The sequence below is a fragment of the Lissotriton helveticus genome, chromosome 5_1 (genome assembly GCF_964261635.1).
Source record: "Lissotriton helveticus chromosome 5_1, aLisHel1.1, whole genome shotgun sequence".
Classification (NCBI taxonomy): Eukaryota; Metazoa; Chordata; class Amphibia; order Caudata; family Salamandridae; genus Lissotriton; species Lissotriton helveticus.
Window position 1 is genome coordinate 1,952,908,548 of NC_136065.1, and position 14,551 is coordinate 1,952,923,098.

At 48.4% G+C, this 14,551-nt stretch overlaps 1 long non-coding RNA gene across 6 annotated transcripts in view; it reads right to left on the minus strand.

Moving 5' to 3' along the window:
* The window catches only part of LOC144756087 (uncharacterized), a 1,092,383-nt gene that overhangs the window by 322,174 nt on the left and 755,658 nt on the right, over window positions 1–14,551 (minus strand). Inside the window, exon 8 of one of the 6 annotated variants that reach the window (XR_013595073.1) lies at window positions 13,076–13,263. The exons of the other annotated variants lie outside the window; for them this stretch is intronic. This is a non-coding gene — a long non-coding RNA (uncharacterized LOC144756087). Of the gene's footprint in view, window positions 1–13,075; window positions 13,264–14,551 lie in introns of those variants that run through there. 6 annotated transcript variants of the gene reach the window in all.

The window sequence follows — 14,551 nt, forward strand, 5'->3', positions numbered from 1 at the left end:
CAATAGAATGTAAAACATCAATGAACATTCTTAGTAAGAATAAAGTCCCTTAGAAACCATCTCCCATCCTTCTTTGTTCAAAAACTGCGAAGAAAGATCAACGTGAGATAAACTTGAGGATCCAAAAACTTGAAGATCCAAATTCCACAGTCAAAATCCAGAATCACGTTATTCTGAAAGAAAAAATAAACATCATAAATTTATTCTAAATGGGAGGATATAATAAAGAGGTGGGATAATATTAGCCTCCGTGTCCTTAATAAAATCCAGATTTTCTGCCCAGCAGGCTGTGAAAAATCTAAATTGTCCCCGACCCGAATCAGGTTTTTACAATTGGCGTCCCAAGCGTGGGGCCCATCAGCGACTCGTGGATCCAGTGGGAGAGGTCCCGACGACAGAGTGAATGACTGCAACGATCGGGAGAGCTCTTGCCCAATAGACCCTCGTCTGGCAGCCGATCATCCGAACTTCACTAGTTCCGAACAGACCTCTCTCGAGTGATCTACGGTCCTGACTGGGGACCATTAGGAGTGCCGTGAGAAATACGAGAAAAAGAGGACGAACGGGCGCTGGATTCGGAAGCCCAGAAACTGTCCATACGGTCCGGGTAAGGTCGTGTAAACACGACGGATTGCGAAAATAATTGATTGCTTGATTGTTTAAAAAAAAAATATATACTAGTATTACTCTTTGTTTGACCCATTTGGAGATTCACTGTCTGCACATGGAGAAACAGTAGGCTCCTTCTCTTTTGCAAACAGTGAAGGATAGGTAACGTAACCGTCGCGCCTATTCTTTTTCCCCCACTGACTCTATTATTTCTTAACGGTTTTTGGGAGACTCCCCTCTCCCTCACTGATTAACTGGGTTCTTTGACCCCGAACTACTGTTCGCAGATTGTCTTCTGGAGATTCTCTGTCTGCAAACCGGAAACAATAGATTCCTCTTTGCGGATAGTGAAAGGGTAGAGGACGCAGACTTTTGCGCCCTACTTACTCTCCCCATTGATCTTACTCTATCTTATTTATTTATTGATTGTTTGATTGTTCCTCGTTATTTGTTACTTTTTGTTCATGAGGTATTCACTGCCTGCAAACAATGTAGAATAGGAATATTCTGTCTAGTCTTTGCACCTAGTGATAAGATAGGCAGTGCTGACTTTTTAGTCCCTCGTTACGAGCCGTCATGTCTGTCTTCTCCCCATTGATTGATAATTGGTTCAGCCCGGACCGTGTATTAGAGGTGGACCATATAGCTCCACTAGAAGGCACCCCTAATAAGGACATGTTCATAAACTATGGATTAGTTACCATAGCCTATAATAAATTGTGGCACAGGTATACCAAAGAAAGTCAAGACAAACAGTGGCCACTGGCAGGATCCTTTGACCTTGATAAAATAGAAACGTTGGAAATAGCCCTTCGCAATAATAAGACAACGCCTATTATGCTCGACAGTCTCGGTATGTGGCGCAGAGAGGCTATGCAACGACAGAGAAAAGACGAGGACAAACCAGGTAGAGAAATATACCGACAGGACAACCCCGGGGCACCACAGCCCAAAAGTTATCCCCCGACACTACGCAAAAGACGGCCAGACTTAGGGCAAGACCAATGCGCTTTTTGTAGATATGTCGGACACTGGAAAGCCCAATGCCCGACTCTACTGAGCGTGAGTAAGGGCAAAGGGCCGACAGGAATGACTGGCCAGCAGAATGAGAAAAAGCGCGAGACAAAGAAAAATCCGACTCGCACGGACAGACCAGATAGAACCACCGCGTTTGATTATGCCCGATGGCACAGGTTCCGCCAGAACGATTTCAGCGACATGTTCGAGTTTTCCTAGGTCGGACAATATAAAAACGGGACCCCAGCCTAGCTCTAAATTAACAGACGGAAAAGGATAATTTTGGCCAAATAATCACTGTTTTATGTTTGTCTTTGGATCTTGTGTGTCATACTTTTCTATTACCCCCGCCCGTCTGAGTTTATGTGTACGTAAATCTGCGTCATCCCCCTGCACGTGCTTCCATGTTACATAAACTATGTTAACAGAAATTTTAGCATAAAACAACCTGGAAAGAAAGAAATGGGAAACGAAATCAGTAAGCCACTGATAAACACGAACTTTTATTTTAACATAACAGGCAAAGAAAAACACAATAACGCTAGAAAAACAAGAACGATGAACTGTAGAACATGAAAGTCAATAGAACATTCGCCCCCCCCACCTTCTGGAACCTTCCAAAGCAGGGTAGGGTTACGGCTACGCCCAACCGGCGGCAACCCATATAAGGCGGGCCTTGCTGCCAACTCTTGGTCAGGAAATCTTAACGTATTGGGGAGCCGGAGGAGAGGAAGGGGCCAGCGGCCTGGGCAGTTACAGGTAGTCCCGCCACATGTCTCCTCGGCCAGCCGCAACGGGCCTGGATAGTCTCAGGTAGTCCCGCCACATGTCCCGAGAAGAACGAGACACCTCTTCCTTTTCCCTTCCGTAACAGCCGCAGCAGCTCTGGACGGCGGGATGTCCTGCACGTACCTCCGCAACAATTTGTCCAAGTTGGGCTGGGAGGGAGAGGCGACGCGGACGAGCCTCTCCCACCTCCACGGATAGGAGGTCTCCCAGCCCCCGGCCCAACGCCGAACACCCCCAACCAGGCGATGGTGCCCCAATACTTGCGCAGCACCGAACGTTCAATGGTGCCCATATTTTCGGAACACCGAACCTGCAATGACTGCACCGATACTCGTGCCCCGCCGAATGCGCGCCACAGGTGGCCATACTCCCACAGCACTGAGCACACGACTTGGGGAGCACCGGATGGGGAGAGACCTTCGTGCGGGCCGACGAAAAGAGCAGCATGGGGTGCACCGGAAGAAGGAGACGGCGCGAACGAGTCTCCCTCGCCCCCCCAGGTGGGGGCATCACAGCTGCACCCCAGCCGAACGTCCCGCTTTCACAAAACAGAGCCCTCTTCCTTTCACTCCGAAGGATCTCTTCCACTCTTGCAAACTCGACGAGAGTGGCCCCTGTAGGGCCCCAAAATGGCGTCTGGGTCCGCTGGAAGGCGGGCCTCGGCCGCTAGAGTAACTTTGACCAGCAATATAACTCGGTGGCTCGCCCACCGGAGCACGAGCCCCCACCTCCGACAACATCTCCACAGCCTTGAAGATTCTACAAAGATCCCCGAAGGAGCCCTCGGCCACTGCAGGCCTCCGGTAAGGGGCAACTGCCTTGATCGCCAACGAAATAAACATGACATTGCCACTCCTTCTGTTAGCATGAATTCTAGAACTGCCGAAAAGGACTCTGTTCCAACCGCCGGGTGTAGGAAACATTTTTCCCTGATGCTACTTCCGGACTAACCCGGCCCCGCCCAAAATGGCGCCGGTATCAATAGGAACTTACGAACACCTCGTGGTGTCCCTTTTTCACTATACAAACTTAATGTTCTGATACATATATGACCCTTTGTACACTTGACGAGAAGAACGGAGAGCTCGCTCGAGGAACATGTAACAGGATCGCGTTAAAAATGATGATTATAAATGTACAATGTATTATATTTTTATAGCCGATGTATATCCTCGCTTATGATGCACGCGCACGGTATGCATATAGGAAATCTGATTGCAACTAGTATGACTATGCTTCTAAATTATGAAATAAACGCCCCCGAACCCCCGGCCAACTGATAGACGTTCTGGTTTGCTACAAATGAATTGCTAAAACTTTCAGATGTTTTTTATTGCTGCCAAACAACACCCCCACTGTACGCACTTTAGCCATTGCCGTGCCCGGCCAAATACGACTGCACCCTTATGAATCCACAAACTATGATCTCGCAAAAATAAAGGTCCTTTTTTTCAAAATGATGAACGGGTATTGCTTGCTTTATTTAAAATGTGGGATGGGCGGGAAAGTTCTTTTTTTGCACCCTACTATGCTCTCTCTTTAAGGTTATTAAGAAGATGGCTGCCCAGCCCTGGAGGACGGATCGGATCGACAACACAACGCTCTGCCTTCAAAGTACGCGACTGACTCATGAACTCTCGCATGGAGGAAGACCTCGACTTCCAAGGATGGGTAAAACGAACGGTATAAATGAGGGAATGTAAAAGAAGGGTAAAATAAAAAGATGTAAATGTTATAAAGTACGACGTTCAAAGGTATTAGGGAACAGAGTTGACCCAAGAACCGAAGAACGTTAGAACGTCACAGCGCTGAAGGAGGTTTAAGGATCCCGATAGTGAGATACATCTTTCGACTAGATACCTCGCACTAGACACCTCTGGTTCCCTTTTCACGTTTCCCCGCACACGACCTATAAGGACACACTGCCCCCCCCCCCCCCCCGACTCCAGAAACGATACCCCCGGGGATTCTACCCCGAGGAGGAAAGACGAGTATGAGGTAAGTAAAGGACTTTCGAATCCATGTATTGGATGTGCGCGAATGTTGTCCCCCCTCCCCTCCCCTCTTTTTCCCTCCCTCTACAGGATACATCAGGGGCCGCAACCAAGGTATGGCGAAGATCTGAAGCCTTGCCATGTCTAATACACGAAACAGACCAGCGCTGCAAGGTGGCACCTAAGCACGCCTGCAAACTACTCACGTAGCAAACAAACCTGTAGAACTAGTATGATCTGATGAAAAGTGATCACTCTTAACCCAGGCTGCGCGAATGAACCTATGTCACGGATGAATCAAAACTATGAGAGAATGTGCATGTGTGACTGAAGCCTTGACTCAACGGGTCGAAGGACCGAGAATGCAAGAAAGTGCGACACAATGGTACTTTCCTTTTCTTTTTCCTTTTTCTCGAAGCATGTCCCCTCTACCCTGTCTAATGCTCAAACTGCATGATTTCAAGATTCTAACGCAGACCCGTGAATGTCCTTTACTGTGTAATGCACTAAATAGCCTTCCTTAAATACACTGCCACTCTCTCTGTCGCGCGTGTACTATTTAGCCTGCCGTTGCACTCACTCTCTCTCTCTCTCTCTCTCTCTCTCTCTCTCTCTCTCTTTCACACTCCCACTCTTCCGAGCGAGTAGCCCCGAAATTGACAAACTGCCACCCCTAGCACACCACCCAATTGGCTTCAAATACCGCGAGGTATTTGCTCAAACTTGTCTTTAATAAAATCACCCTAATACTGTGTCACCACCTCTCCTTTCCGGAAATGTTTTGATGAAATCGAGAATTGGTCATAAAGGAAAGGACAGGTAAGCTGACTGAGGTTCCCTAAATCTGACCCGAAATGAGGGAACTACATGTCAGCAGCTACTACTATGGAATAAAAGTGCCTCAGATAACGCGCCCCTCCCCGTCCCAAATTGTCGCGATACCCAAACCCATAAAGGTAACCGAAACCCCCCATCTTCTCAGGACGCTCCCAGTATTGCGTTCAGTTGCCCCCCCCCCCATCAACATTTTCTATGTACCTAGGTGTCTTCCGATGAGACCCCTGTCTTCTCTAATTTAGTAATCTGGCCGCGAGAGGCTGCATAGGGACCAGAATGATGTTTTGCAAAGTTAAAGATTAGACCGGAGCAAAGAAAACCATTACACTGAGCCTTGTCGAAAGTGAAAATGTTTAGTTAAAGGACAGAAGGCATTGAAGGTTTAGCCTATGTTCGTCCCTCAGCGAGAAGCCTATTAGTACCATGCGGTTAGCTCACACCACTTTTTATTAGCATTGCCCGGCTTACATTACAGAGGTGGGCCCCCATCAGATGACCTGTCGTGACTATATTAAACAGTTGTGAAGGAAAGCCATAGTAAACCCAGCAGGTCCACCATCGATCATTTATATGTATAGCGAACGTTCCTATCTTCATTTGCCTGGAGCTGGGAGAGAAATAAACTTATGTGTTTACCTTCCTCTACCAATTCTCTAAAGACTGTCTTTTCGAACTCATTTAAGGGTACGACTGTCGGAGGAAAGAAGAACCGGATGTGGGAGCACGTGGCCTGACTACGGACTATGGAGCATCTGCGACATTGGCCAAGGCGAGACCGCGACAGAAAAGAGCTGCAGGACGAGGCACTATTTCCGACAAAATGAGAGGAAAGGGCTGACCTGATGCCCCTGCTCAATGTTCAAATGTGTGCCGAAAAGTCCCCGCTCTCTGAACTCAGTCATGAGCCCGCCTACCTGGAATTCTCCGCCCCCTGGTCTGTTCCCGATCTGGCCCTGCTCCATCCCCCTTTTTCTCCGACCTACCCTATGGACTACTTACACACTCTTCTTCCATCTGAACTTTTTGACTATCGACTCCAAAGGACACAGGGCGAAAAGGACCTTTTTGACCGGGAAAGCAAGAAAAAGGTCATGCCCTGCAACGCGGAATCTAGAATAGAGCTGGACCCATAAGCTCCACCGCCGGTGCTCCACAGTGCCAACGGAAGACGAAAACCAAAATGCTGAGAACTCGCTAACTTCGAACATTCCTTAATTATCGTTTCTACTATGTCTCATTTCTCTCCCAGCCACCAATGTATTGACTATGCTCCAACCAAATATATACGGAGCCTGTATATAATAACCTGTCAGTTCACATTATGAAATGTACTCACTGCTCTGCATTGCATTACTATGACTTCCCTGCTAAACAAGTTTATCAAAGTTTATCAAATAGGTCCGCCTCCTAAAAAAAAAAAAAAATAGAAATCTCAAAATGTATTGTTTACAACTCTTTCATCTAGGGTTCCTACCGTTTTCTTTCTCATGCCCCCCCACAATAGAACCGAGTAGAAAATGAACCAGCAAGATGTCTTGAATATGTTAAAGGGAGGACTGTTGAAAACTAGTACGGTTTGGTGAACATTATCTGCGCCATCTTGCCTCTTCCCCTGATGCCACACTTTTGTCGTGCGCACCCGCCATTTTAAGATGCCCTGATCAGAACGAACCCTCTTGCATGCCGCTGGCCCCTGACATAGCCCTTCACCCTCACCAAGCCCGCACGCTGACCAACCCCCCTGCTTGCACCTGCCTTGAATCATAAACCCCTCTTCAGCGCTGCTCTGCCCCAGGCCCTCATCCTGTTCCCAGCGCGACACCTCCCTTCTTCCCTTTCATGATCCCCGGCCCTTAGATGCAAACCCCCTTTTTCCCCGTGTGCCTGTTTGTCTTCCTCGTTCCCAGGCCGACACCCAGCTCTGCCGATACTGTTCCTTGCCCCTCCCCGTGCAATAGAAAGCTTCCCCCATCAAGGGATCCCCTGGTTGATCAAAGCCCCCACCCCATGAGATCCAATCGAACCCCGCATTCCATGAATTGACGGAATATCCAGCTGCGCGATACTCATCACCTGTTGTGACCAGGATGGGGACCTCTACTGTAAATATGTGTGGGAACGGGCCCGGAGGGGGGTTTCCGGGAATGTCTTTCCGTACTTCAAAGCTTTATCATGAGTGTGTAAACTGTAAAAAAAACCGCAAACACTGTATATAAGGGGCCAGCCCTCAAACATAAGTTAGAGCACCTCAGAACGATACCTGCTGTCCGTTTTGCCGTGTTCTCCTCCGGAGAGAATAAAAACCTTGTTTCCTGCTTTCCAGTCTCCAGCGCCTGCCTCTTCATTGATTAAATAACTAGAGGGTCACAGAGGCCATACCGCCGGGCAAATATCGATTGTCCCCGACCCGAATCAGGTTTTTACAGACTACCGAGTGCTAAATAAGAAGACGGTAAGAAACCGATACCCTTTGCCCCTCATTTCGGTGCTTTTGGATCAGGTGAGGGATGCCCAGATATACACCCGCCTAGACTTAAGGGGTGCGTACCATCTGGTGCGTGTGAAAGAAGGAGACGAGTGGAAAACTGCCTTCAAGACTTGTTACGGACTATATGAATATACTGTAATGCCGTTTGGGCTGTGTAACGCCCCGGCGGCGTTCCAGTATTTTCTTAACTACGTTTTGAGGGAGTTTGTGGACGTATGTGTGGTCGTCTACATTGACGACATTCTCATTTACTCAGACAAAACCGAGAACCACAGTCATCATGTATCTCAGGTCTTACAGAGGTTGGGGGAAAACAAGCTTTTTTGTAAACTGAGTAAATGCGAATTCAGTGTGACTGAGGTAGAATTCCTGGGAGTGAATCTGAGTCCTACGGGTTTGCAAATGTCGGAGAGGAAAGTGGAGGCGGTCCGTAATTGGCCGATTCCCTCCAGTGTAAAAGACGTCCAGAGTTTCCTCGGATTCGCGAACTACTATCGTAGGTTTATAGCGCAGTTTTCCCTGGTAGCATCACCTCTGACTAAACTACTCAGAAAAGGAGTTGTTTTCTTTTGGTCTGAAGATGCGAATATCGCATTTGTAACTCTGAAAGAGGCTTTTACCTCTGCTCCAATCTTGGCCCATCCCAAACCAGAACTACCGTTCATCGTGGAAGCGGATGCTTCAGACACAGCGATAGGGGCTATCTTGTCACAGCGGAATCAGACCACCGGGCAACTCCATCCCGTAGCCTACCTGTCCAAAAAGCTGTGCCCAGCCGAGATGAACTATACAATAGCTGAGAAGGAGTTGTTGGCAATAAAGAAAGCCTTCCAGGAATGGCGTCAACATTTGTGGGGAGGCGCCTTCCCGGTCACCGTGTTCTCCGACCATAGAAACCTTCAGTACATGAAAACAGCTAGGAACCTCACTCAGAAACAGATGAGGTGGATGTTGTTTATTTCTGAATACGACTTCATTATCACGTATAGACCGGGGGTGGAGAATAGGAAAGCTGATACCCTGTCCAGGCAAGGTCATGCTGGAAACGCTCCTAGTGTAAAATCATTGGAGGCGATAGTGGATCCGGGAAAGGTGGTTTGCGTGGTTCAAGCAAACACCTTCTTGGATATGATTCGCCAATCAAGAGATCATAATGCATGGGTGACTTGGGCTACTATGGGGAGTGATCGTTCATTGAAGCAAGGTTTGCCTTTTCATGATGGCAGGCTTTTTCTACCTAGCGTGGCTTTAAGGAAGAAGGCTTTTGGATGGTGTCATGACACTCTGTTGTCAGGTCATTCAGGTGCAAACAAAACAGTTCAGCTGTTGCAACGCAATTTCTGGTGGGAAACCATCAAGAGAGATGTAACTACATGGGTAGGGTGTTGTGAGGAGTGTGCCCGAGCCAAGAATGAGATAGGAAAACGGAAGGGTCTGCTGATGCCTCTACCCACGCCTAAAAGACCTTGGCAGACCATCAGTGTTGACTTTGTGACAGGCCTACCTCCAGACCAAGACAAAACGGCTATCTTGGTGGTAATCGATAGCCTCACAAAAATGGGACATTTCATTCCTTGTGTAAACCTCCCCACCGCCAGTCAAATGGCACAGTTACTGTTAAGCAACGTTGTTCGTTTGCATGGGATACCCAAGAAGATTATCTGGAAGGCCTGGTGCAAGGCCATGCAGATCCAGTCTTCTCTCTTCACCAGCTTCCACCCTCAGACCGATGGGCAAACAGAGAGACTGAACCAAACACTGAAAAAATACCTTAGATGCTATGCTGCTGAAGCACAGGATTCATGGGTCTCGCTGTTGTAGATGGCTGAAGTGGCGTACAACAACGCCTGGCACAGTTCTCTTGGGGTGTCTCCCTTTTGCGCTACCTATGGTTTTGACGCCCGTGTTCTTCCCATCAGCATCCCGGAAGGGGTAGCGGACCAGCCTACTGTTTTGGGGCAAATACGTCAAATACATGCGGTGCACAAAAAGATCAGAGCTCATCTGCAGAAAGCAAAGGCCGAGTATAAAAGAGGAGAGGACAAGCATCGGAGGGCAGGTCCGTCCTATGCTGTAGGGGATAAGGTGTGGCTGTCCACCAGGAACATCCGTTTCAAATTGCGCAGTATCTTTCACCCCAGATACATTGGTCCTTATGTTATCCTGAAACAGATCAACCCAGTGTCGTATAAATTGAAGCTGCCGGGTACACTCAGGATCCATCCAGTGTTCCATTGTAACTTGTTGAAGCCGGCATTTGGTGCCAGGAGGCGGGCACCTCCTCCTGTGTCTTGTGCTGATGGTTTTGAGTATGTGGTGAGGAGCGTTAAGAACTCCAAGTATCGGAGGGGTGTGTTGTGGTATCTGGTGTCCTGGAAGGGATACTCGGCTGAGGATGATTCCTGGGAACCGGTGCCGAACATCCATGCTCCTGCTGCTATCCGTTCTTATCATCGTAGATACCCTCTGCGGCCTGGCCCTAGAAGGGAGGACATACTGTCAGGAAATCCCATATTGCGCCTGCATTGCTGATCGCTATATAGTGCGAGCGCGAGGGGATAGGACGTTGAAATAGAACGGGAGGTTAAAAACTACATTACCCAGACTCCCCGGGAAAAGGGGAGTACTTGTACAACCCAAACACGCTTCCTGTCGCGTGTAATTCGTTTTGGTTCCGGGTGCCGGGAACCGTTTTGGAGACGCCGTTCTGCCGACCATTCGGCCATCCTTGGACTAAACGGAGGTCGGAATCCTCGCTGACCTTGATCCAAGTAGGATCGGAACAAGTGGGGAACTCCTGATCATTGAACCGGCGGGTTGGCCACGCCGTGTTCTGTCTGTATTCCAAGTGAGCGGAGCGCTGCGGTTAACAGCCGCGCGTTGCCGTTCTAGCCTCGTTGGGAGTGAAGCAAACTTCCAGGAGAGCGGAAAGGGTTCTACCCTTTATTTTGGGACATAACTGTTTTCGCAATCAGTTCGCGGAGCGCAGTGGTGGCCGCATCTACACGCTAGCGTGCGCTGTTTTCATGACTGTCACCATTTTACTGTATTCATTCTAAGAGCGGGAAGCTCGCTGTTTATGTTTATGTCCTGACAATTGGTAGAGCGGAGTGTAGTGGTTCTTGCTTCCCACGCACTGCCGTATCTATGAAAAAGGAATTAGTGCTTTATGATTTCATTCTAGTGGAAAGTTATTGTTTGCGCCATCCCAGCCAGGTGCTGTGAGCTTAACAGAATCCAGTATCATCAACTCTCTTGCCTTCTATCATGGTATGTTGAATGCAGGGGTGTGCTATATGTGATCTGAGTGTTCATGAGGGTGTGCTTTTTCCCTGACCTGTGTTTATGTTCCATTAGGATTCATAGAGTGACAGAAGGTGATTGAGGAATTGTCGCCAAGGCTGTTTCCTTCCATACCGAAAGGTACACAGACGTTCTTAGTGAGACCATATGAGAGTAGACTGTTTTACTAGAACGATTCTAAGTATATTGTTTTGTCGTTGCAGGTATATCCCTTTCCCAGCTGACCCTTCCCTTTCCCTTCCCTGTTCTTTTTATCCCTCGCCTAATGGTTCGAACCCTCTGTGTGTTTGTACAAGAGGGTTTGTGACATTGGGAGGTGGACCCTTATGAGCATCATCGGATTCCGTGGAGCAGATCCTGACACCAGGCTCAGGAAAAAACGTGGGCAGAACAACCTCCCTGGAACGAATGGTCACAAAGGGGTATCTTGGGCAAGAACTTTGGATCAGAGTGCAGGACTATGCAATCCGGCCACACTTTCATAAAAGGAGATCTAAAAAAAACCAAAACAAAACAAACTCCCCAATCCTACCAGCGTAAACAATGGGCACCAAAAAAACAACATTCATGGTCAAGAATTTTTTGTCCACATTCCCCAAAGCTTCGAAAGGAGAAGGCTGCAGCGCCTGCAACATCATGGCAGATCCCGGACCGGGGTAGGACAAATCGCTCGAGGACGCTGAAGAAAGAAACTACGCATCAGCCTAGAAACCAAAGGATCCAACTCATCCAAATGTGGGCATCTTAAAGCCTGCAAACCTACCCACTGCGCCCTAAGAGTAGATGGAGCCAGGCCCAATGAAATGCCATCAGACAGAAAATCCAGTATCCTGATCAGATCCGCCGAACCAGAGACCAGCCCTTGGTGATACACCACCTACAAAATGACCACTAATGTCTGAAATATGACTTTTGAGTCGCCAGACGTCTGGAGCCCTGAAGCAGGTCCATCACATCTGCCGAGCAACCCAAGGACAACAGAGTCACCCTCTCAATAGCCAGGCCTGAAGATAGAGCTGCCGCAGAACGCCCCCTCACCCCCCAGTTATAGAGGTGAACCCCTCAGAGGATTATGGATGATCAGGACTCGCCCAACACTCCTGAACCGCAAGTTCCCTCAGCAAAGGATACCAGGGGCGGCAGACCCAGCCCAGTACCATCAATAGAACAAAAACCCTCTCCAGGTGGAATTTGCACACGCCCTGGCAATCAAGGGGATCGGAGGAATTGTGTAAAGCAGGCCGCCTGGCCACCAGAAGGACATCGCATCCATCCACCATACCTCTAGACAGGGAGTGGGGCAGTAGTGCCTTGTCCTTTTCCGCAAATAAGTCTACTGTCAGAAACCTCTTCTGCAAGAGAAGGAACACCTCAGTCGACAAAGAGATCGAATTCATGTGGGATCGGAGGGACCTGCTCAGCTGGTCCGCCACACAATTTGCCATCCCCAGGAGATACACCGCTTTCAGAGACAACAGAGCGCTCTCCACCCAGGTCAGAATCTCCTGAGCCAGGAGCCACAAGGATTGAACCCTGCAATCCCCATGGTCATTGAGATAACCCATCACTACCTGATTGTCTGTACAGACCAGCACATGATGCCCCCTGAGGTCTGACGCAAATTTCTGACAATCCATTTGAAGTGCCATCAGTTCCCTGAAGTTGGAAGAACAACCAGTCTGCAGGTGATCCCACAGCCCCTTTAGAGACCAAGAGTCTAAAGTCGCACCCCCACACCTCCCCCCACCCATGGCCCAGCTTGCTGGCATCCGTTGTCACCACCTGGGAGGAGGATACCTGAAAGGGCAGACCCTTCATAAGATTGGACTCTTCCATCCACCAACCCAGGGCGATCCGAATCTGAGGGGACACTACCACCTGGAGATTGTAATTGGTGGAACAAGGGCCCCAATGGGGCAGTAGATGGCTCACTAACGGGTACAGGTGCAACTGAGTACATGGCAACACATTTATTGCTGCTGACATCAAGCCCTGTAACCTCAACCACTGACACACAGGGGCTGAATCCATGGGGAGCAGGCAACCCAGGTCCATCTCAAGGTCGCTCTCCTGTCTGCTAGCAAAAACACCAGCCCCTTGACCATTTTCAGGTGACCCTCAATGAACACCAGGTCCTGGGTGGGAAGTAGATGTGACTTCTTGTGGTTGATCAGGAAGCTGTGGACCTCCAGAATCTTGCAGACCCTCTGGACATGAAGAGTCCCCCTGGAAAAAAAAGAAGCAGAATTAGCCAATCATTGAGGTATGGAAACACCTGAATCCCCTCTCCATGAATGAGCCCAAGCAAGGGAGTCAAGACGTTCGTAAAAACCATCGGCAGAGGACAAGCCAAAGGGTAATACCTGGAACTGAAAATGCTCGGACCCCACGCAGAACCTGAGGAATTGCTGGGATGCTGGATGAATCAGCACATGCAGATAGACATCAAGCTAATCCAAGGAAGCCACCACATCCCCTGAACCAGCAAAGGAAGGATCTACTGCGAAGACAACATCTTAAAATTAACATGAGAGACAAACGAGTTTACCCGCTTCCCATATAGGACGGTAGGCCCCTGATGCTTTCCTTAACAGGAAAAGGATCGAGTAGACACCTTGACTCGTCTGACAGGCCGGAACTGGATGAATGGCACCTTTTGCAAGAAGATCCCGAATACCCGCAAAAGATCCTCCATCTTTGCAGATGCAGAGGGCAAAGGAGTTTGAACACAAAATTCTGGGGGCGGAGAATCAAAGACAATTGTGTAATCCTCGTTGGCAATCCGTACTAACCACTGGTCGGTGACTGACTTTCCCCCAGTCTCCACGAAATTCGACAACCAACCCCCCACAGGGAGTTGACTTTAAGGTCCCGCGGATAGTCAGGACTTCAACGAGGAGTTGACACCAACATCTGACTGCGGAGAACGGGACTTGTGGAAGAAAAGGACTCCCTGGCCGCGTCCCCTCCCACAAAAGGATAGGGTATTCCTAGGAGCAGAATACAGACCAAAGGCGATCTTGGTACCAAACAATCTACCACTAGAAGGACGAATGGGAGCCCACAGTTTCCCATCCTCCGCTGATGTCTTTACCATCACCTCTATTGGAGCGGCAAAAAGTTTGCCCCGGAGAAAGGAATCTTCATCAGAAGGGACTTTTGCGCCATTTCAGCCTTCCAATAGCGCAACCAGACCTGGCGCCAAGTCTGACTCCACCATCTACTTCCGATAACATTTAATATGTTCAGGTGACCATTATTTTCATTAGGAGATATGTAATTTGTGAATTCATTGGAATAGATGTTTTATTCATGAATTATAGGATTAACTGAATTTGACCTCTTTCATGATTTATTGCTGAATTAATTGTTCATCTGAATTCCCCCTTTTAAATTTGATTCATATACATAAACATTTTTGTATATTTGACAAAAGATATTCCCGTGTTTGTGCTTTTCTTTCTCTTTTACTGATTGTTTCAATTGAAAATTTGGGTTTGGGATCTAATTAGAC